Below are 23446 nucleotides of genomic sequence, written 5' to 3' on the forward strand. Positions count from 1 at the left end.
GTGAGGAGACTCTTATTTTGGTATATATGTTCCATTGATCATGCAAGATTACTATATGTAAATTTAAAGTAAAAATAGGTTCTATATTTTGTATTTTTCATTGTAACATTGCAGCTACATTTATTTGATGCGTGTTATTTTAAGATTAATGTTTCATATTTAATTATTACATTGTCTATTTCTTATCCGCGATAGGAAATGAAGATGAATTTTATAGCTGGTATCTATTTCTTTTTGCATAGATAGTGTCCGAATAGTATAAAATAATAAATAACTAATTAACAAGATTAACACAAAGCAACAATGGGCTCATTCAAGTACATGAAACTACTTTTATGTCTAGCTCCGATATTGTGGAAAACTTTAATGGTTTATATGTTCCTGCGTTTGGGGCATTTTGTTGAGTTTTGAGTTTTGGATTTGTTTTGGTCAAAGATTATGTTAGTCCCTTGAATGCTTTTAGTTCTTGTTTCATGCTTAGATTCAGAGATTTAGTTTTATAATTATTATTGTTTTCTTTATGTATTTGGTGGTTTGAAGAAATTTGTTTTTATTTCCTTTCACTTTGTGGCATGACTTTAGCATCTTCACTTTTTGAATCTAGTAGACTACTATGCTTATCTTATATTTTATTGGAAAATAATTATTGACATTTGGAAAGGAAAATGAGCCATGGGTAGTTAAGCGAAGAGAAAAATAGTTTATGTACTAGTTTTCTGTGCATTCATCGTAGGAGACCCATTGGCATGAGATCAAAATTCTTTTGCATAGAGTCTTGTTAGTCATTTGTCAGCCATGCTTTGAAGTCTTTCGAGTACTATGTTGTTCAGGTCCCCACATGTCTTTATGACCATTAAGGGATGAGATAACATCAGTCAATCCAACTCATGCCCCGAGTCTACTTTTTACCTATTCATGTAAGTCGTTTGTTACCACTTATCACCAACAAAATTCTACCATAACATAACCCAACTTTAAAACACTTATCATCTTCCTTTTACATAAATTTTCTATGGATATCCCTACTATACTTTCCTGAGTCTAACGTCTCTTCTTGGTAGGTCTCTCCACCATACCATTGATCGCATAATAGACACACACTATTAAACTACCACATTCTATAAATCTCTATATTCTTAATTATTGGTGTCTGTTAAAATTGGAAACTAAGACCAGATTCCACTTCGGACAACTTCTTTGAGAAAGATATTTGCGGCATTGAATTCCTCTTTTCGAGAAGACCAAGATTGACCTAAATATCATCAAATTCAGTTAAGGAGAAATGCATTTTTGATTATATGCACTGTCATATGCAAAATGGTCAAGGTCGACTTCACTTCCTTAAAGTCCAAATGACATGTCTCTTGGCCCTCTCCAATTCCTATATATAGAGGTGCTTCCAACCTCATTTGATACAACATAAAGGAGCATAATTCTTCTGAAATAAGGTGCAGATCTGAGGCTAGGGCATTCAAGGGAAAAGAGCCAAGTTTATGAGAGGATTGTCTTTGTTTGGGTACAACTTTCTGTGGGAGAGAGGGCCGTAGTTGTCTTAGGTTTTCCATAGCCAACAAGGAGGCTCAGAGGGTTGTCTGGAGGCAGTTTAGGGCTTTAGATGCCTTACTATCTCAGGCCGCAATTCAGAGAGGAAGTAACAAGGCTTTCTGTGTTTGTCTTTGTATTGTATATGTCTCTGTTTGGGCCACAGGAAAGGTTTCTACTACAACATGTTGAAGGCACTTGTGGAAGGGCCGAATGGGCTAGTTTGTATCCTCGATCTCAGCCACAGTCAAGGAGGGTAGGCCACAGTCAATTCAAAGGGTGTAACCCTTTCCTGTGGGCAGTCTAATGCTACTACAGGACTGAAGACTCAAACCCTAAATTGCAAACATTAGACAACAGTGTTCCACAACTCATTGACCTTGTTTGACTGTCCATTCTTGAATTATCTTGAGCTCATTACATTCAGCAAAGAAGGGACGCATCATATGATCCAGGACCAAGTTCCTTTAAGATATCATTCTATCGTTGCTTAAGCTAGTCCTATTCTCTACTTAGGATTTGTCTGCTACTACCTGAACGCCGAATTGCATACTTGATTGCGCTGCCTCCTTGGCATTTGGACAGTGGTTTGAATCATCATTCATGGAAAGTCAATTTTGACTTTGATTGTACTCTCTCTCTCTGTTGATCATTTGATTTTGATAATAAGAGGAATTGTTCAAGGGTTTTCCCTATGTTGGGGTTTTTCCTTAGCTTGAGCCAATCCTTGTGTTCTCTTGTCTTGGCTTGTCTTCTGCATTTACATTGGATGTTCTTTTAGTCAATGGTTAATATTAGTCGTAATGGAATAATGGAATTAATAATGGGATAATGAAGTGAATTACTTAATCCTAAATTTAACAGTGTCCCTGTCACACTCAACCAATATAGTCTTGCAAGTCTGTTTTTTTGTCATATCTTTATTTTTTGTTATTTTGTGTCTTTAACTTTAACACCATCTTGTATTTCAACATTTGTAGGTAGTGAGCAATGGCTACTTTGACACAACAATAACAACTCAAGTGTCAACATAATTATTGATTACAAGAATGTGGCATTCAATATCGCTAAAGGAGTTATTGGTTTTTTTTGTTGTAGGTTGATTGAACCAACATTGAATTGTTGTCTGTCTAGTTGTGTTCATATTTAGTATTTAATGTCTTACATGATCATGTTATATTTTTGAAAAGTTCAATTTTTGTTAGGGATATATTTTTGCTGAGCTATGAAAATGATTATATTAGGGGTCTAAGTGGTTAGGTGTTAAGATTTATAAAGGGTGTGATTCTATATTGGGACTGGAAATGAAGCTAGATTTGATCCATGACTGGAAATGAAGTCGGATTTGATGAAGCTGGGACCTATTTATTTTCACATAGATAGTGTCATAGTATTAAATGATAAATAATTAACGCTAAGCAACAATGGACTTATTCAAGTCCATGAAAATGTGTTGATGTCTAGCTCTGATATCTTGGATAATTTTAGTGGTTTGTTTGCTGCTTGTGTTTAGAGAATTTTGTCGAATTTGAAATTTTTTGTTTATTTTGGTAAAATATTTTGTTAGTCCCTTGAATGCTTATAGTTCTCATTTCATGCATAGATCCATAGATCTAGTTTTATTATTATAATTATTATTGTTTTATTTATATATTTGGTGGTTTGAGGAAATATATTTTATTTCCTTTCACTTTGTGGCATGATTTCAACATCTTCACCTTTTAGAATATAGTAAAATATTATTCTTATTTTATATTTTTTTGGAAAATAATTATTTATATTTGGAAAGGGAAATAAGCCCTGGGTAGCTAAGTGAAGAGAAAAACAGTCTATGTACTAGGTTCTTGTGCATTCATCGTAGGAGACCTATTGGCATGAGACCGACATTCCTTTTATGCAATTACACTTTTGATGCCAAAGCTAAAAGAAAACATGTTTGTTTCCTTTGAAGGTGTTTTTTTTTTCTTGTTGCATAATTGGCTATGACTACTATCCTATGCCTTTTAGAATTCATGAGTAAGAAGACTAATTTGTGTGCAGATATAGAATCACATGAATAGAAGCTATGTTTCCATCTTTCAATATTCATCATGTATAAGGGTACCAATATGTGGAGAAGAACTTGGTTCTCAAGATGCCTTAGCCCTAGGTTTAAAATATTCTTCTAGGTAATTCAAACTCTTATTCAAGTGACAAGCACAAATATAAGTTTGTTTTTTATAAGTGCATGTTCATGTGAAATTTTGTATGTGTGTAAGAAATGCATGTTCATATAAAGGAATGAAGCACCAAAGTTTCCAAATGCAGAGGAAATTAGTGAGGTTCGACAAACAACACTGTTGGAGCATCTCTAACAATATATTTAGCTTTCAATTCTCATTTTTTGAATTTGCTAGATATGTACGGGTAGAATCTAGTTGCAACAAATTGGATTATTAAGTATGTATTGTCATCTAATGTTTGATATAGTATAATAAGCTAGAGCACTTTAGATTGTTATCTTTATATAATGCTTGATTTAAAAATCAGTAAGTTATGATTTTGCATTTTGTCTTTTTTATTTTTTGTGAATTGGAGATAATATATTGATTTATTTCTCCTACTTATTTATGATAATTTATTTATCAATACTTCAGTAAATACCAAAATAAATTCAGTGGTAGACTTCACAAACTAGAACTGAAATTACACGGCAAGAGAAACATCAGCATATGAACAATCACATTGACACACTTGTTTTTGGACAATTGTCCCCGAAAAAACCCAATGTGGGAAACCGATGCAACAGCTGAGGATTTTTATTATTGGTAGTAAATATCTGAATACAATCTAGGATGCTCATCTAGCAATCCTTTACAGAAAATACTAGCGGAAAATTTGAGTGAGTTTTAGCCACTTCACCCTGCGAAATTCTGGCTGATCCGGCACAAGACTGGCTAACCCCGACTATTTCTACACTGTCTCTGCATCACCTTCTCTGCTTTCTGTGTCAGCTCCCCTGGCTGTTCCGACAGTTCCCGACAATTCTAGCAATTCGCGGTAGTTCTCGACAGTGTTGGCAGTTCTGGATTTTGCGTGATAGACAACTAATCTGCTTTGCACTGGCCTTTCTGGCTCTGCGTCAGGACTACGTGGGCCCAAACTGGCCCAACGTCAGCTCTCCCGGCTACCGCGTTGCCTCTCCGCAAGCTCTCTTCGCCTCTCTGTTCTGTATTTTCCGTAAAGTCCTCCTGGATTCTCTCTACCCCTCAGCTGCAAAATCTCCCCAATTGATTTTCCTCCTGAGAATTTCTCACCTCAGAAAATCGGTTTCCTCAATCTCTTTGTGTATATCCAAATGAACCCTAAGCCTCCATTTGATACTTTTCCTGTTGAGTCTTCAACGATCAATGGATAATATTAAAACATGACTTGATCCGCCTTCTAGATCATTCTCACCCATATTTTGATTAATACCCATTAATATTTTAATTTCCTTAAGTTTAGACTTAGGAACTCCATTAAAATATTAATTATTTTAATAAAATACAATCCGGGCGGAATTTCACCAAACAGTTTCTGGGTTCTTTAGAACTCATGTGCCGTAGCCTCTCCACCAATTTTCAAGGCTAGAACACTTCCGATGCTACCAAAAAACTAACACTCCCTCTTAGCGAGGAAAGTGCTCTAACAACGATGTCCACCTTCATGCTGCTCTGTTTCTGAAGCATCTCCTTTCTATACTGCTGCGGCCACCAACACTATGCTGCTGCTGCTACTGTACCGCTGCCAATGGCACTTCCACCGCCACTGCTACTACTGTACTGCTGCCAATGGCACTTCCACTGCCACTGCTGCATCTGTACTACAACTTCCTCTCAGATGCTGCATCATTCTATTGAAAGGGATTTTCCAACATACCCATCTATTCTCGAAATTGAACAAACTTGGCTCTTCCTAGAGCCTCGGTGAGTATGTCTGCCACCTGATTTCCTGTGGGAGTGTACTCCAATTGTACCGCTCCACGCTGAGCACAATCTCTGATAAAGTGAAGCCAAATATTGATGTGTTTGGAGCAATCATGAAATACTGGCTTTTCACAGAGCTTGATACAACTCTGATTATCATAGAAGATCCTTGTCGCTTCCATCCTTTTCCTGAATAGATTTACAAGCAATTTCCTGAGCCATATAGCTTCACATGTTGCTTTTCTAGCTGCCATATACTCAGTTTCAATAGAGCTCAAATCTATAGATTTCTGCTTCTTACTGCACCATGAGGTCATCCCAGATCCAATACCGAAGCAATACCCAGTGGTACTTTTCCTGTCTACTAAACTTCCTGCCCAATCTGCATCAGTGAATCCACTCAATTCGATATCATTGCCCTTGGTGTACCTTAATCCAAAATTTACTGTTCCACGCACATACCTGAGAATGTGCTTTGCTGCTGCCCAGTGCGCCCTTTTTGGTTCCACCATGAACTGACTAAGGGTGTTGACAACATAACACAAGTCTGGCCTAGTGTTGACCAGATACATAAGTGATCCAATGAGTTGTCTGTATAAGGTGGGGTCCACTTGCTTGTCTCCCGAAGCATCTATTTTCTTCCAATTGGTAATCATATTGTAGCCATAGGTCGACAATCCTGCATTCTGAATCTTTTCAAAATTTTTGATGCATGTCTTCCTTGGTTAAGGAAGATATCACCATCCTGCTGCCAAACTTCCAATCCTAGAAAATAGTGCATTAACCCCAAATTTTTCATACAAACTCAGTTTCCAGGTTCTTCTTACAATCCTCTATGAGTCTAGATGATCTTGTAAAAAATAAATCATCCACGTACAATACCAGAATCAACTGCTCACCTTCTACCAGCAGATAATAAAGATTGGGATCGACATCGCCCTTGATGAATCCCAAATGCTGTAAGTAGCTGTCAATTCGACCATACCAAGCTCTGTTGCTTGTTTTAACCCGTACAAGGCTTTCTTCAACCTGCACACATGAGTTCTCTTTTCATGTGTTTCGAAACCTTTTGGCTATTCGATATATACCTCTTCCTCTATCACCCCATTCAAGAATGTTGTCTTGACATCCATTTGGTGAATCTCCCATCCCATCTGTGCTACAAGGGATATAATGGATCTGATAGAGGTATATGGAGCTATTGGGGCAAAAGTTTCCTCAGTCTATTTTTCCTTTTGCGCATATCATTTTGTGACAAACCTAGCCTTGTACTTATTTACACTGCCATCTGTAGCATACTTGATCTTATAGATCCATATCGAACCTACCAGTGATTTGTTCTTTGGTCTTGGTACAATTCTTTGACATCATTTTTCATGATAGAACCACACTCTTCTACCACGGCATCCACCCATACCTGGTGTTGTACGACTTCTTGAAAACTAGAGGGTTTTTCGACCTGAGCTACCAGTGCTTGGTAGCTGTCAGGTTGCCTACATTTCTTTTTCTTGGCTCTAGGAGCTCTAACGAATTCCTTTGTGTCCCTCAGAGTCTGTCGTACTTCTCGGCTAATTCTTCCACTGGTGGTGGTAGGTGCCATCTGTTCCTCTTCTGTCCTTGTTGTGACACTCCTAGCTCCTCTTCTCTTGAGGAGATGCTAGTACTGGTTACCGTGCTTGAGCCAGATGCTTGCCTTCCTGCCAGATTTGATCCCTGTTGCTGGACTAGAGGAGCATCCTCATCCTGTTCTTCAAATGGCATCTCACGAGATTTCCTCAAGGCTTTATCTTCCATGAACTTCACATCTCTGCTTACTACAATCTTTTTGCTGCTCGGAATGTAGATTTGATACGTCTTTGAAGTCTCGCTGTAACCTACTAGATACCCAACTTCAGCAGTCTGCTCTAACTTGCTCCGCTTCTCTTCTAGAATATGGCAATAATCTACACTTCTGAATATCCTGAGGTGACTTACTTTTGGCTTCTTTCCCATGAAAACTCCCTTTGGTGTCTTCTTTCCTAAAGCCCTGTGAGGAGTCCTGTTCTGAATGTGTACAACCGTGCTGCATGCTTCTGCCCATAAAAACTTGGGTAGATTCTGATCATATAACATTGCCTTTGTTGCTCCAACAATAGTTATGTTCTTCCTTTCTGCGACTCCATTCTGTTCTGGATTATAGGGCACTGTCCATTCTCTTCGGATCCCTTCTCTTGCACATAAATTAGTGAACTTCTTATCCGTGTATTCTCCATAATTGTATGAGCGCAATATCTTGATCTTCCTTCCTGTCAGGTTTCCCACTAGAGCCTTAAACTCTTTAAACCGATCATAGACCTCATCCTTGGTTCTCAAAAAATAGATCCAAGTTTTCCTGGAAGGGTCATCTATGAAGGTAACAAAATACTCAACGTCACTGATGGCCCTTGTAGACATCAGACCGCAAATGTTTGAGTGTGTTAACCCTAATACACTCTTAGCTCTATTGTTTCTTCTAGAATATGCTGCTTTGGCGTACTTACCTAGCATGCAGCCTTTGCATGTATCATCATGCTTGGTAGTAAGCATTGGAACCCCCGTAATAGTTTCCTTGAGCATCCGTAATGCCCCATGATGTAAGTGTCCCACCCTCCTATGCCACAACACATTTAATTCTTTTTCTCCATCGGCATTACTGCTTATCGGTGCCATAGGAGACTCGAGTTGCAACTTGTATAATCTGTTGCTTCAAGTTCCAATATGGGCCCTCTTTTTCCACCTTGGATGCTTGACATATATTTTATTACTAATGAAGTATACATCATATCCCTTATCTTGTAATTGAGAGACAAAAATCAAATTCATTCCCATACTTGGCACATGCAGTACATTCGTGGCCCGAAGACTATCTCCTGCTACTGTCTTGAATATAACGGTTACTTTTCCTACTGGGGTGCACTTCGTCCTATTACCCATTGTCATTTGAAAGTTCATCTGTTTTTCCTAATAGCTTGAGAAATATTCTCGTTCTCCAGTCATATGAGCTGAAGCCCTGCTATCAATGTACCAGTGCTCGGCTGATGCAGGATTTGATAGGCAAGCAAACTCCTCTTCCAGCCTAGAAGCTAATTCGGAAATATTCTGATCCCTACTATTCTCCATGCCCTTTTTCTTTGCTTCCATCTTGCCTGAACCTTACTCTGATACCATGTGAAAATTTACTGCAATAATTGATTTATTTCTCCTACTTATTTATGATAAGTTATTTACCGATACTTCAGTAAATACCTCCTACTTATTTATGATAAGTTATTTACCAATACTTCAGTAAATACCAAAGTAAATTTAGTTGCAGACTTCACAAACTAGAACTGAAAATTACACGACAAGAGAAACATCAACATATGAACAATCACATTGATAATTGTTTTTGGACAATCATCCTCGAAAAAACCGAATGTGGGAAAACCGATGCATAAGATCTGAGGATTCTTATTATTGGCAATAAATATCCAAATACAATCTAGGATGCTCATCTAGCAATCCTTTACAGAAAATACTAGCGGAAAATTTGAGTGAGTTTTACCTCACTTCACCTGACAAAATTCCGGCTGATCCGACACAAGAATGGCTAACCCCAACTATCATAAATAACTTATTTATGATAATTTATTTAGCAATACTTCGGTAAATACCAAAATAAATTCAGTTGTAGACTTCACAAACTAGAACTGAAAATTAAACGACAAGAGAAATATCAGCATATGAACAATCACATTGACACACTTGTTTTTGGACAATCGTCCCCAAAAAACCCATTGTGGGAAAACCGGTGTAGCAGATATGAGGATTCTTATTATTGGTAGTAAATATTTCTAACAATCCTTTACAGAAAATACTGGCGGAAAATCTGAGTGAGTTTTACGTCACTTCAACTGGCAGAATTCCGGCTGATTCGGCACAAGAATGGGTAACCCCGTCTATTTCTACGTTGGCTCTGCGTCACCTTCTCTGCGTTCTGCATCAGCTCTCTCGGTGGTTCTGACAGTTTCAATAGCTCCTGGCAGTTCCAGCAGTTCCCAACAGTTGCGGCTGTTCCGACAGTTCTGGATTTTGTGTGAAAGGCAACTTTTCTGCTTTGCGCTGGTTCTTCTGCCTCTGCGTCAGGATTGCGTGGGCCCAAACTAGCCCAACGTCAACTCTTCCGGCTACTGCACTGCCTCTCCGCAAGTTCTCTCTGCCTCTCTGTTTTGTATTTTCTGGAAAGTCCTTCTCTCGAATTCTCTTTGCCCCTCAACTGCAAGATCTCCCCAATCAATTTTCCTCTTGAGAACTTTTCACCTCAGAAAATCAATTTGCTCAATCTCTTTGTGTATATCCAAATGAACCCCAAGCCTCCATTTTATACTTTTCTTGTTGAGTCTTCAACGGCCGAGATTAAGTCTCTAATCAACGACTAAGATTAAAACATGACTTGATCCGCCTTCTATATCATTCTCACCCATATTTTGATTAATGCCAATTAATATTTTAATTTCCCTAAGTTTAGACTTAGGAACTCCATTAAAAATATTAATTATTTTAATAAAATACAATCCGGGTGGAATTTCACCAAACGGTTTCTAGGTTCTTTAGAACTCATGTGCCTTAGCCTCTCCACCAATTTTCAAGGCTAGAGCACTTCCGATGCTACCAAAAAACTAACAAATACAAGAGAATAACCTTACGTTATTCATCAACGTTCTGTTTTCCTTCTTATCCTCGGTCCCTGTGCAAATATGAGCTCTTGTTAGGGCATAAGTCAACCCTAAATTTTCTCCAGAACTTTGTGCTTTCCCTCACCTCAGGTTGCTCCTAACTGTGTTGGATTGTCTCGTTCTTGCGACTTGGTTTAATCCTTCTTCTAGGCCTCTCGACCTCCATCAAGGGATGAGTCGTTCAACTACACAAGAATTTTTTGGCCCAAAATCAAAGTAGAAAACACATCAACATTACACAAAGTCTGCCTAGAATATCCTCCTACGTTACCGGATCCACTGAGGGCAAGAGGTGGAACCGCGGATCCCCGCATCCGAAACTGGTACGGATACAGATACGCTAGGATCCCCGTACGGTCAGTTAGTGACTTAGTGACGATCTGCGAGCGTGTATATATATATATATATATATAAAGATTTGAATAAAATTACGTGTAGTTTTTTAATACCATCTGTCGGCTTTTATGTATATATATATATATAAATATATAAAGATTTTATTAAGATTAAGCATGAAGTTTTTTAATACCATCTTCCCGCATGTATATAGATAAAGATTTCAAAAAAATTATGTGTAAAGTTTTTTTAATAACCTTTCAATATAAAGATTTCTGATTTAATTAAAAAGTTTATTTTGAGGTTAATATATATGTATAATAAAGTTATTTTAAATCAATCTGTTTTTTAATAAGCTTTCAATATAAAGATTTCCGATTTAATTAAAAAGTTTATTTTGATGTTAATATATATAATAAAGTTATTTTAATTTATTTACGCGTCATATTTTTTAATACCATCTGGCATATATATATAAAGATTTTATTAAGATTACGAGTGAAGTTTTTTAATACCATCTTCCCGCATATATATATATATATATATAGAGAGAGAGAGAGAGAGAGAGAGAGAGAGAGAGAGAGAGATTTCAATAAAATTACGCGTCAAATTTTTTTAATAACCTTTCCATATAAAGAGCTCTGATTTAATTAAAAAGTTTATTTTGAGGTTAATATATATGTATAATTAAGTAATTCTAATCTATTTATTTTAAATCAATATGTTTTTTAAATAAGCTTTCAATATAAAGATTTCTGATTTAATTAAAAAGTTTATTTTGACGTTAATATATATAATACAGTTATTTTAATTTATTTAGTTTAAATCAATATATTTATGTTTAATAAACCGTATGTTTTGTATTTCATTTTAAATTTTTTTATTTTATAAGTCATAACTTATATAACTTTATGTTTGGTTGTTAAAAATTAAAATATTTTTTAATTTATATATATATATATATATAAATAAAGATTTAAATAAAATTATGCGTTATGTTTTTTAATACCATCTGGCATGCATATATATATATATATATATATATAAAGATTTTATTAAGATTAAGCATGAAGTTTTTTAATACCATCTTCCCGCATATATATATAGATAAAGATTTCAATAAAATTATGCGTAAAGTTCTTTTAATAACCTTTCAATATAAAGATCTCTGATTTAATTAAAAAGTTTATTTTGAGGTTAATATATATGTATAATAAAGTTATTTTAAATCAATCTGTTTTTTAATAAGCTTTCAATATAAAGATTTCCGATTTAATTAAAAAGTTTCTTTTGATGTTAATATATATATAATAAAGTTATTTTAATTTATTTACGCGTCATATTTTTTAATACCATTTGGCATATATATATGCTTTTTAATACCATCTGACATATATATATATATATAAAGATTTTATTAAGATTACGCGTGAAGTTTTTTAATACCATCTTCCCGCATATATATATATATATATATATATATATATATATATATAAAGATTTCAGTAAAATTATGCGTCAATTTTTTTTAATAACCTTTCCATATAAAGAGCTCTGATTTAATTAAAAAGTTTATTTTGAGGTTAATATATATGTATAATTAAGTAATTCTAATCTATTTATTTTAAATCAATATGTTTTTTAAATAAGCTTTCAATATAAAGATTTCTGATTTAATTAAAAAGTTTATTTTGATGTTAATATATATAATAAAGTTATTTTAATTTATTTATTTTAAATCAATATATTTATGTTTAATAAATCGTATGTTTTGTATTTCATTTTAAGTTTTTTATTTTTATAAGTCATAACTTATATAACTTTATGTTTGGTTGTTAAAAATTAAAATATTTTTTAATTTTATAAATAAAAAAAATATATATTTTATGTTATAACTTTATTTTAACAATTATATCAATACGTTAGTATTAATATTTATATGTTTATTTGTTTGTTAGTTTTTAAATTTCATCATTTCAGTGTTCAGATTCATAAATTATCTAATAATTTTAGTTCTAATGTTCTGATTCATTAATGGTTTTGATTTTAAATATCAAATGTATTTTATAAAATTTTAAAAAATATTATTATATATTTTTGTACTTGCCGTATCCTTGTCGTATCCGGATCCTGTCTTTTCAAAAATCCAACGGATCCGTATCCGTATCCTGGTAACTTAGATATCCTCCCTTCCACGTTGGTAGCTTCTCCAAACTTCGGCCTAGCTATCATGAGAAAACCAGACCCAAAACTTCCCTCTTCCTCTCCTTCGCTAGTCCTTGTTACCCACCAATTTGTGGGTGATATCCCTAGGAGAAATTTTTTCTCCAAGATGGTCCTCAATCGGCAGACAATAGCCCCTTGTAGCCACCAGATAGCTCGATGTGCCATTTCTTTGCCCCTCAATCCAACCTTGTGGTCCCTTGCCCCATTTGTTATGATCACATGTTTGAAGGCGGGCCTCCCGTCCCCAAAGGTATGACTTTCCATTGGTTTAGTTGAATAATTTTGTTTACTTGGACACTTTTGTGCATGGATTGGTGGGGGGATTCGACAGAAAGAGTGGGCTAGGTTTGCACTCTTGTCTCCTCTAACTGATTCAGTAGTTTGCCTTATATCCTAGTCCCGTGGGATCTCCTTTACTGGCCATTAGCTTTAGGGCTGGCATTACATGAGAAATCCTAATTTTGGTTGCGTGGTCCCGCTTCCTGACACCATATACATCACTCCCCTCCTCTCATTTTTACTCCATTCATCACTTTTCCATTATAGGTCCACATGTGTCCATTGGGTCCACATAGGGTTAGCCTCCGCCTCCCCTTCTCCACACTTTGGGCTGGGCCTAGAACGATGCTCGGAGGTTGATGCAACTAAAGAGAAAGGAAAAAACATAATTTGGCCACTTGCAACAAGAAATGTACCAAACATGAGCTCTACCATGAGCTCTACCCCTCATTGATTCTTCTTAATCTAACACTTCTTCTCATGGACACACATGTTATGCTTTTGGTTTCTCTTTCAATGAAATATCTACTTCTTCTTTTGATAGTTGACCTATTGATTCTAGAGCATCTTATCATATGGCTAGGGAGAAAACCATTGTTTCTACTTTTAATTATTGTATCTCCAAACAAATATTTCTTGGTGATGATAGATCTTATAGTGTTGTAATGTCTGGAACAATTTAGATAGATAATGGTCATTTCTATGATGCACTATGTCTCCCAAATCCTTTCTCCAACCGTTTATCAATGTATTAGATCACTCATTCATGTGAAGGTAAAACAATAGTCTTCACCTCAACAAGTTGTAATCAAGGATTTGAAAGATCCTAAGCATGTTCTATCCATTGGAATCATTGATTATTTTACCAAGTTGCACAAATTTGACAACTTTGGGTTATCATCTTTTCCATCAGTGTTAATTGCTCATAAGGATGACTTGAGAAAACTTTGCCATGAACAATTTAGTCATGTTAACCTCCGGATTTTCTCGTTTGCAAACTACATGGTTAAGGGCCAACATACTTCATGAGGTTGATGTTTAGAGTTAGCTTCCAGACATCACTTTCCATGAGTGAGAGGTGGTTCCCACAGAGTTTAGATGTAGGGTGGTTAAGTGATATGATCGGGGTTCAGAATCAGAGACAATGGATAGGTCTTTTCATTAATCAGGAAGAAAATTTCTATTATCAACAATTTTCGTAAATTTTAGAAGGTAGAGTTTAGACGTCCACAAGACATTGGTGATTACATATTTGGAGAACTTTAAAACATATAAACCTCAATGAGTGTTTTCACGAAGAGGCACATGATACTGCTATTTTTAGCATTTATAGTTCCAGGGATTTCATGTCAATTTTGAGTACATATTCACATGCCTTGCAGGAAATCAAGTTTGATAAGATTATAGTGATTATCTAGATTATAGAAGCTAACTGAACATACTTTATATAACGTTTTCTAGGCTATAACGGAAATCATAGGATATCTATTCTTGCCCACATATAGAACCATTAAGTTATGTTAATTTTTTATTGCAACAATTTAATTCTAAATTTTATTATTTCGTCACCATTGATATTAATAAATAATTAAAGATGGGAATAAGGTGAATATAATATAAATATGAATTAGAAAATTCCATATCCCAAGCAACCTTCTTTAATGTTTTGACCTAAATAAAGTGCATTTGGTTACAATGTAGGGATCCATGGTAACATAAGTACTTACCTCAAGGAGATGGGAGTTAGTTTCCTCAGGGTTAACTTGCTACACCATATAGCCACAAATAATAGATGTCAAGCCTTGAACTTAATCACCAAGTGAAATAGTAATATATAGTCATTGTAGAAACCCAAATTCTTCTCAGTGCCACGTACTCATTACAAATCCCAGGCCTTAGGGCATCACTGCACTATGGGTATAATATTAAATAATAGTCATTGTAGACCTGAATTCTTCTCAATGCCATGCACTCATTACAAATGCTAGGCATTAGGGCATCACTACGTTATGGGTGTAATATTAAATCATACCATATTAATATTCATTTAGATCTAAATTTCTAGTTTGAAATCAATAATATTATAATTTAAAACTGCATTCAAATTAATTCAATTTTGTTGTGAGATTAAGTAGGCACTAGGAAAATAGAAATTATATTAAGTAACATTAAGCAAAATAAGTATAAAATAGTAGTCTTGTGGGGATCGGTATTTTGTATGCAAATGAAGTTACTCCATTTTAAAAAGAAGTCATTACAAAACTTTGAAATAATGTTTACAAATAAATTGAAACCAATAGGGGTTGGTATTTTGCAGGCAACTAGGCTACTAGAAATCAGAGAAACCCATGATGCAAAAACATGACAAAGGTGGCTTACTTTGATTGATTGAAGAGGAAAATGGGTTGTGCTTTTAATTTAGCAGAATTTGTGAGAGGCCTCTCAAAGCAACAAACTAGACTAGGAAACAACAATGAGGTGGTTGCCACTATCACCTTAGCACTCCACCTCATGCTCTTTAGTGGAATTTCACCACACGAGAGGCTTCCCAATATATATCACTTAAGGGTATTCTAAGTCAATAGAATTGAGGTGATGTAAGGGAGGCTTGATCAAGGTACTTATCACTTGGATTAGGGCACAATTCTCTATGTAAAGGAACAAGGTACCAATCAAGAAGCTCATAGAGTAGTACTTGAGGCCTAGGGTTTCAAGGAGTAGCTTAACAAAGGTGCATCTAGAAATACAATTACATAGAAAAGGTTTGCTTCATAGGATATGATCAACAAAAGGAATAACAAACCTTCAATGGCCCCATGTTGAATCCGTTCTGCAGAATTAGGGTTTCAAGTGGCCCTAAATTACCTAGGTTTGATGATGTCAACCTTGATAAGGTAATTCCCACCAATGAACATGCTATATTTTGAGTTTGTAAGGTTTAACAAGCTAAAGAGATGCTAAATCAACACTAACATTTCCCTTGAAGATGCCCTAGTTGAATTTGACCTCTTTCCCTAACCCTAGTGGCTTGCCTTAAAGGGATGAATGGGTAAAGAAAAGAGGCAATTAATGCAATTTTCAAGGTTTTGGCCATTAAGAAGGATGTAAGTGCCTTTTCCCTACTTGGGTGATGGAGTCTTAAGAACTTAAACCATGGAAATATCGAATCTTTGAAGTGAGTAAGGGGTAAAATATTAGTTTTTGTAGGATCAGACAAGTGTTCTAGTCTTGATTTGTGTGTAAGAGATTAAGAAACACGAGATCTCCAAAACCCAAAAAAGGTTTCGGGAGAAAACACCTAGAGGTCTCAATTAAATTAATTAATCGATAATTAAAAAATGCATAAGTCTAACTTAGGGAAATTGATTAATTAAAGGGAATTAATTAAGTATGATCGAGAATGCTTTAGAGACTCACATGGATCGAATCTAAGATGATCTTAGTTGTTAAGGAGGATTTAATCATGGCTGCTGAAGCATCAGCTGGAGATTATAAGAGCAAATCAATGGGATGAGTAGAGATACAAGTGAGGGAGCAAGCGTCCAGGCAATGCGAATCTACTAGAGCACAGTGGTTCAGTGAGGGAAGAATTTGAGCTAGTGGAGGAGCATCAATGATTGAGGGAGCTACAACAGAGAAATCCAGAGGATTTTCCAGTGTCCCTTTAGTGCCCATTTGGCAGGAGAGAGGAGACCAAATATTTCAGCAAAGAGGGCCACATAGACTGTGTGAGTGAGCCAAAACCCCAGTGCAAGTACTGGAAATGGAATTGTTTCAGTTGTTGGAGGTTGGGAGATCACCCAGAAAGCAGAGCAAGCCATTTCCAGAGGCAGAGGGAGGCAGGACGACTCAGTTTGAGCTGAATAGCAGGATGTGTTGACCACTAAAGTTGCACTTATAGACTCCGTGCTTGAGGATTATTTCAAAGCATTCATGCACTTACAAAGTTCCAAATTTCATTAGGGCATCTAAGCTCTTTCTCTCTCTTTTTCTTCTTTAGTCCTCAGATTCACCAACCCTACAGTGATATTGTAAAAATGTCACTAGCATGATGATTGAAGTTGTGTAACAAACGTAGGATGTTGAGACTCGATCAACAAGGGAGTACATATTGGAGTGTTATTTTTTACTTGGTTAATTATTTCCACTTTTTAGCGGTGAATAATTTTGTAGGTTTTCTCACTCGCACACACCCCAAAGCCGGGGTGACGGCTTGAAGATCATGTCGTAGGTCCATCTTAGTGTCTAGGGTAAATGTACATTACCATTCTAGGTCATCTCTGAAATTTCGCGGAATTTGACTAGGTATAAGTAGGATTTTTTAATAATTAAAAAATCCCACAAAACGAGATTGTTTAATTAATTTTTGTGTAGTGATGTAAATAAGTAATCTTGAGAAATGTCTAGGGCATGTGACAACTTGAAATTCATCCTCAGAGATCCAACATTATCTTAAGACCCACTTTCAAGGTCAAAAAATGACTTAATAGTCCCTCAAATTTAATAATTGAAAAAATAATTATTTTTCCAAAGTAAAAAAAGAGTCAAAAGGTAACATGGAAGTTGATATGGAGGTCAAGGTGATGGGTCAAGCCCAATTTTGCATGACTCGTACTCGTATAAAAATCGTCAAAAGACAAAAAAAACTTAAAACATGGTAAATTTTAAGCACAAAAAAGAAACTAATGACAACTCCAAACCTTATAAGTTATAAAAACCACAATATATGCAATAATTCATAACATCATCTCATATCTATAAAAGTACAACATAACATATTCGATTTTTGTAAGCAAAACATTTAGATACTGAATAAGAAAAGGACTCATGATTCCATAATTAAAATAAAAAATGTCAGCAAGTTCAAAATTCAAATACATATGTCATAAATGATAAATGATTGTCTCATAACAATCTCGAGTCTCATCACTCATGGACGACCACACCTAAAATAAGCCCTCGTGGAGCTAGTGATAACATCAGAAGGCTGAAGCAACTGTGAGGCAGGTGTATTTGGAGTCTCCCTTTGAGACGACAAACTAGAGAGATCTTCAGTCTCTTCATCAAGCCAACTCAAATCAGGGGCCTCCTCCTCCACAACCCAATCAGACTCTAAATCAATAGTATCCAATAAAATTGGATCTATTCCTTTGGTTGCACTTGTTTTGTGAGCATTCGAAGGTTGTAGTAGATGAAAACCAACTTCTCCAACCTCTCATGCTCCAACCTGTTTCTCTTTTTGCTGTGGATGTGCTCAAACACTGACCAATTGCGCTCACAAGAAGAAGCATTGCAGGGTTGACTCAGAACTCTGATGGCGAATTCTTGTAATTGTGGTGCCTCAGTGCCACAATCTATCCACCAATGAGTTGTAAAAAAATAACAACAAAGATTATCAGTTTGCAATGCCAAACATATAAAAGAGAACTAGCAAAATTACAAGCTAAGTTCTAACAATTTGCACTTACAAGGCATTTTCTTGTCCTTGAGACGTTGGCTTGAGCTGAATCCAAACATGCTAGATGCTTCCTTGTACATATCTCGTTGTATGTTGATTTTGTCCTGAATATCTTGATCCAGGAACATCTTCTCAATGCATATCATGACACCTCTCATCACCTTGGGATCTCTTTGAATGCTAGACCCCTCATTATAGAATAAGCTCGGATTGAGATATGCTCCTGCTGCATGCAATGGTGAATGTAGTTCCCTGACTCACTTGGAATCAATATTTTGCCATATAGGGAGATATTTAGATTCATTTCCCTTATAGAAAGTCTCAATGGCCTCTTTGGCCCTGCGCATGCCCTCATAGATATATCCCATTGCAGGGTTCTCTTCATCCATCAATCTCAAGACTTTCACAAGGGGCTCAGTGAAGTTGACAATCTCAATCACTTTGTCCCACAAACTATCAACAAAGACAATTGTTTTCATAGACATTGCTTATGGTTTTGTGCTATCTTTCCAGAATACCCATTGCTCGCTACAAAACATTCTTCTCAAAGCTTGGTACTCATACAAAAGGCTTTGGAGGGAAATAAAGTTTGTAGCAAACTGTGCGACAATTGGGCGACTAAGCTCACCTTGTGTGAATTCCCTCATAAGGTTCAACACCCAAGCATGATTATAAATATACTGGGTAATATGCTTGCATTCTTGAACAACATCTTGCACCCACTCCAACTTCCCAATGTCTTCTAGCATCAAGTCTATGCAATGGGCAGCACATGGAGTCCAAAAAATGGTGGGATATTTGGCACAAGCAACCTTCCAGCTGCCACATAATTTGCTGCATTGTTAGTGATTACTTGGACAACATTTGCAACCCTAAGTTCCTCCACCACATCAGCCAACAATGAAAAAATCAAATGACATCTTTTACATTTGCAAATGCATCAATGGATTTTAGGAACATGGTTCCTTTAGGGCAAGCTACAACAAAATTTATTATTGTTCTACCCCTCTGATCTGTCCACCCATCAGACATAAGTGTACAACAATTTCCATGACATTTTAATGCTCTCCAATTGTTCCTTGACACACACAAGCTCCTCATCTACCTCTTTCTCCCTAAAGTGCATTATAAGATGGGGCTTTGTATCCAAGGCCAGCACATGCAATGGCATCCACCATGCGCTGATAAAAGTAATACTTTGCATAGTTGAATGAAAGACTGTTATGGTACCAAAACCTCCTCACTACCATATCTGTCTCCTTCTTCTTCTTTTCATTGAAACTGTCCAATGTTGGTTGAGATCTTGGAGTTGTACGAGGACTGAAGAAAGAAGAGGTTATACTCTTGTTTGCCACAACACTTGAAGAGGAGTTACCAATACCCGGACTTTGAAACTTTGTTTCACTTTGAGATGAAGATCTACCTATCCCAACAATCTCATCTTTCCTTCTTGCCCTCTTAGAAATTTCTTCTTTAATGGATTCCAAAGCAGCTACCATTTCAGTAGTGGGTTCATCAGGGCAACTTTGACAACATCCCACATCATTCCCAGGAATTTTGGCTAGGTGGTACTTCACCCTGTTTATGTCTGCATGCATTGTAGCATTGCAATAATTGCACTTGATGTTGTGGTCATTACCGGTAATGGTTTGTTGACCACGTGCCCGTGCCAAATCACGAGTCTGTCTAAAACCCTTTGGTGGCATGGTGACAAAATTTGAAAGATTTTTTTATTTTTTTTTTTAATTTTATTTTTCTTTTTTTATTATTTATTTATATATATATATATATATATATTTTATTTTATTATTTATTTATTTATTATTATTTATTTTTTTCGTTTTGAATTATTTTTTAATTTGCAATTTTTTTTGGTTGTTGTGGTTGAGTTTCTCAACCACATAGGGCCGTTGTGTGGCTGAGCCCCAAACATAAAAAAATTTGCAAACATAAAAAAAATTAAAAGCAAAAATGAATAAAAATGAATACATGGAAAACATTCTAACTAGGTTCATGAAGCCTACCTGAAGCTTAGTCTGATCCGATGAAGCCTCCTTTAGCCTCCTTCAACAACTCCTTCACAGTACTTTAGCTTCAATCTCAACACTCACACAAATTAGCCAAACACTCAAAATGACAAGTGAATGAGAAATGGAAGGGAGAGAGGTTCTTATAAAGTTTTTTCCCCTCCAATTTCCCTTTTCCTCCACCTCATTTCCAAAAAAGAAAAAAAATTCGAATTTTTGGACAGTTTGTGGGTTTTCATGCCTGAAGGGTCTTATACGAGTCTGATGCGGGTTTTATGGGCTACTCGCGGGTTTGATGCGGGTAGCCGGGTCTTATGCAAAACCCGTCAGGCTATGCGGGTGACCCGACCCAGGCATAGATTTGCCCTTACCTGCGTGTTTAAAACAGGTCGTGCTTCACTGGTCAAGCCACGTGGGGCCCAATGGACAAGGCACAACTCAACTATAAATTATAAAGTCAAAGCAAGTCAAATGAGCCAACACTGAGTTCATACGTATGGCTAAATTTTCACTTTAGATTTAATTCAAATGTTATGGATTTAAGTGTAGAGGTAATGTGAGTGAGTGGGGAGTAGACCCCACCTCATTCCTTGTTTACGCATGGCCATCCAAACAATACGCACATACGCACATGTCAGAAAGTAATTCAACGCAAAGTCAAAATATCAACACAGATTTGGAAGGTTCGATCCAAGGTTTAGTTAGGCAGAAGATTTCATGGAATTTGCTTATCCAGCTCGACTCATAAAGCTCCATGCAACCAGTTATCACCTACACACATGCTCAGATTACACGCAGCTGTCAAAATAATTCAATGCAATAGCAGTTTGAGACCGCACTGGCATTCTTGGCAGTCTACACACAGTTCTGGAGGGCAGTCTGTTAGCTTGATTGTAGAGGTGTCACACCACAGTTTTGGTTGTTGAGATTCGATGGGAGTGTGTCTCCCTTATCACCCACCATCTTTTACACTTGGCTTCCCATCAATTTTGCACATGAAGAAAAGCTTGTACGCTGGTCATAACAGGGATTAACTCATAAACTTGTTGATAATCACCTACAACAGTTGGTTACACTTGGACAATTTTGCTGCCACTTGCAAATTCATTTTAGCTTTGGGATTGTCAGCTTCTCCACTTGTCACTTGCATTCTACATTGAGATGTTCTCCAATTTTCCTATTTAAACAAGCCTTGGGCTTTTATTGTAATCATTTTGGAAAGAGCTATTGTGCTTGGGGAGACTCTACTACAATTTGTATTCACTTCTTTATGCTATAATAAAATACTTTGGGGTTCAATCTTGTGTTGGTGTTCTCCTTCTATGATTGTAAGGTGATATTACTTCAATTTCTATGCTTCATTTTCTACATGGATTCTAGATTGTATTAGCTCTCATTTTTCCATTTTTTTGGATTAATGTATGTAAGTTATCTTGCATAATTTTTGGATTAGAGAAATACTCTAGGAAGAGGAGCACTAGAAGATTCTCGGTTGAATCTCTAGCCTTCTCCTCCATTGTACAATCTAATCCCTTGTGAGTGCTAACATCTTTTCAAAGTGTGTAGAAATCTAACGATTGGTTGAAGGAGTTTGAACTTTGAGCGTGGGGTAACTCTTCATATAGACTAACCCACTCTCAAAGACAAGAGTAGAAGGACCCATACCAAGTTTCTCTCAAAGATCTCATCAAAAGAAATCGAAGAAGGGGGTTTTCTTTACCTTAGCTTGCTAAGATCACAAAATTTAAATTCAAATCTTTCTTGATCTATACTTTATGTGCTTTATTTGATTTCATCTAGCTTTTGGAGAGCTTGTGGAAAGGTCTAGCCTTTCCTTGCTTGCGCAAGAGAGGAAGTCTCTTCCTCCTCTTGTTGCATGCATTTGTTTCATATTGTATACTATCATTTGTGAATAACCATTATACTAACTTGTTTTCCTCTCTTGCCTTGTGCAGAATTTTAGGAGGATCGCAGGCATTGTTGAGCTTCATTTGAGGAGGATTTCTTGAAGATCAAAAACACATTGTTGGGGCCTTCTTGTCCAAACTCCTCTTACAAACCATTTTCTTTCTTTCATCTTCCATTGCATGAAGTTTTCTCTCGAAGACCCATTGGTTGAGAAATTATTCACCTTGAGGAAAGTAAAGTATCCCATTTGGGGTTTCTCATTGTATCTTGCTACAAGCATTTGTAATTGTTCTTCCATTTGCTTTTATTTTGATTGAGGAGTATTGGCTCTTGTGAGCTCTTTGTAAACTCCCCTCAAAGGTCAAAGTCCTTATTCCATTAGAGGGATTCTTCATTTTAATAAAACAAAAGGTTTCTTTGAGAGAGCTTGAGGATCATCCTCCTATCATCCCACTCCTCCCTTTGAGAGGATCCTTTGCATGTGTGTGACTTGATTTTTTCTCTTTTCTTTTCTTTCATTCAAGTAGATTTAATTTTCTGCAATTTTATTCTCATTTCTTACATGCCATAGATCTAACATTTCACACTCTTACTTGGGTTGATTGAGTAACTCCAATTTCTCACTTTATATTGTCCTTTCGGAGCAATTTAGATCTGATTTTGCTGTTGATATAACTCATCTTTTGCAGCTGATATAATTAATTTTCTTGCTGATATATGTTTTCTTTCATTGCTTATATGTTTTCTTTCATTGCTTATTTCATGATGCTAATGTTGCTCCATATATCATGTTAATTTGTTGCTCCATATTTAATTTGCAGCTATCTTTTAGCATCATATAAGTTCCATTTCCTTCTATGCAAGTATTTTATGTCCTAAATTGTGAATGAGTATATTTCCTTGAAGCATCTTGAAGCACATCACATTTGGAATGCTCCTTTACTTGCAAAACATCTTTGCATCACTACTTGCACTTCTGAAATTAACCTT

At 36.1% G+C, this 23446-nt stretch overlaps 1 long non-coding RNA gene across 4 annotated transcripts in view; it reads left to right on the forward strand.

Annotated features, from left to right (window-relative positions):
• Positions 1-22787, forward strand: part of LOC149216470 (uncharacterized) — a 118346-nt gene extending 95559 nt beyond the window's left edge. For all 4 annotated transcript variants that reach the window (XR_016250559.1, XR_016250561.1, XR_016250560.1 and 1 more), the window contains one exon: positions 22504-22787. This is a non-coding gene — a long non-coding RNA (uncharacterized LOC149216470). The remainder of the gene's footprint in view (positions 1-22503) is intronic.
• Positions 22788-23446: the final 659 nt, after the last annotated feature.

Source organism: Pinus tabuliformis, chromosome 1_1, assembly GCF_031772625.1.
Source record: "Pinus tabuliformis cultivar Carrire ecotype Pingquan chromosome 1_1, CPIR1, whole genome shotgun sequence".
NCBI lineage: Eukaryota > Viridiplantae > Streptophyta > Pinopsida > Pinales > Pinaceae > Pinus > Pinus tabuliformis.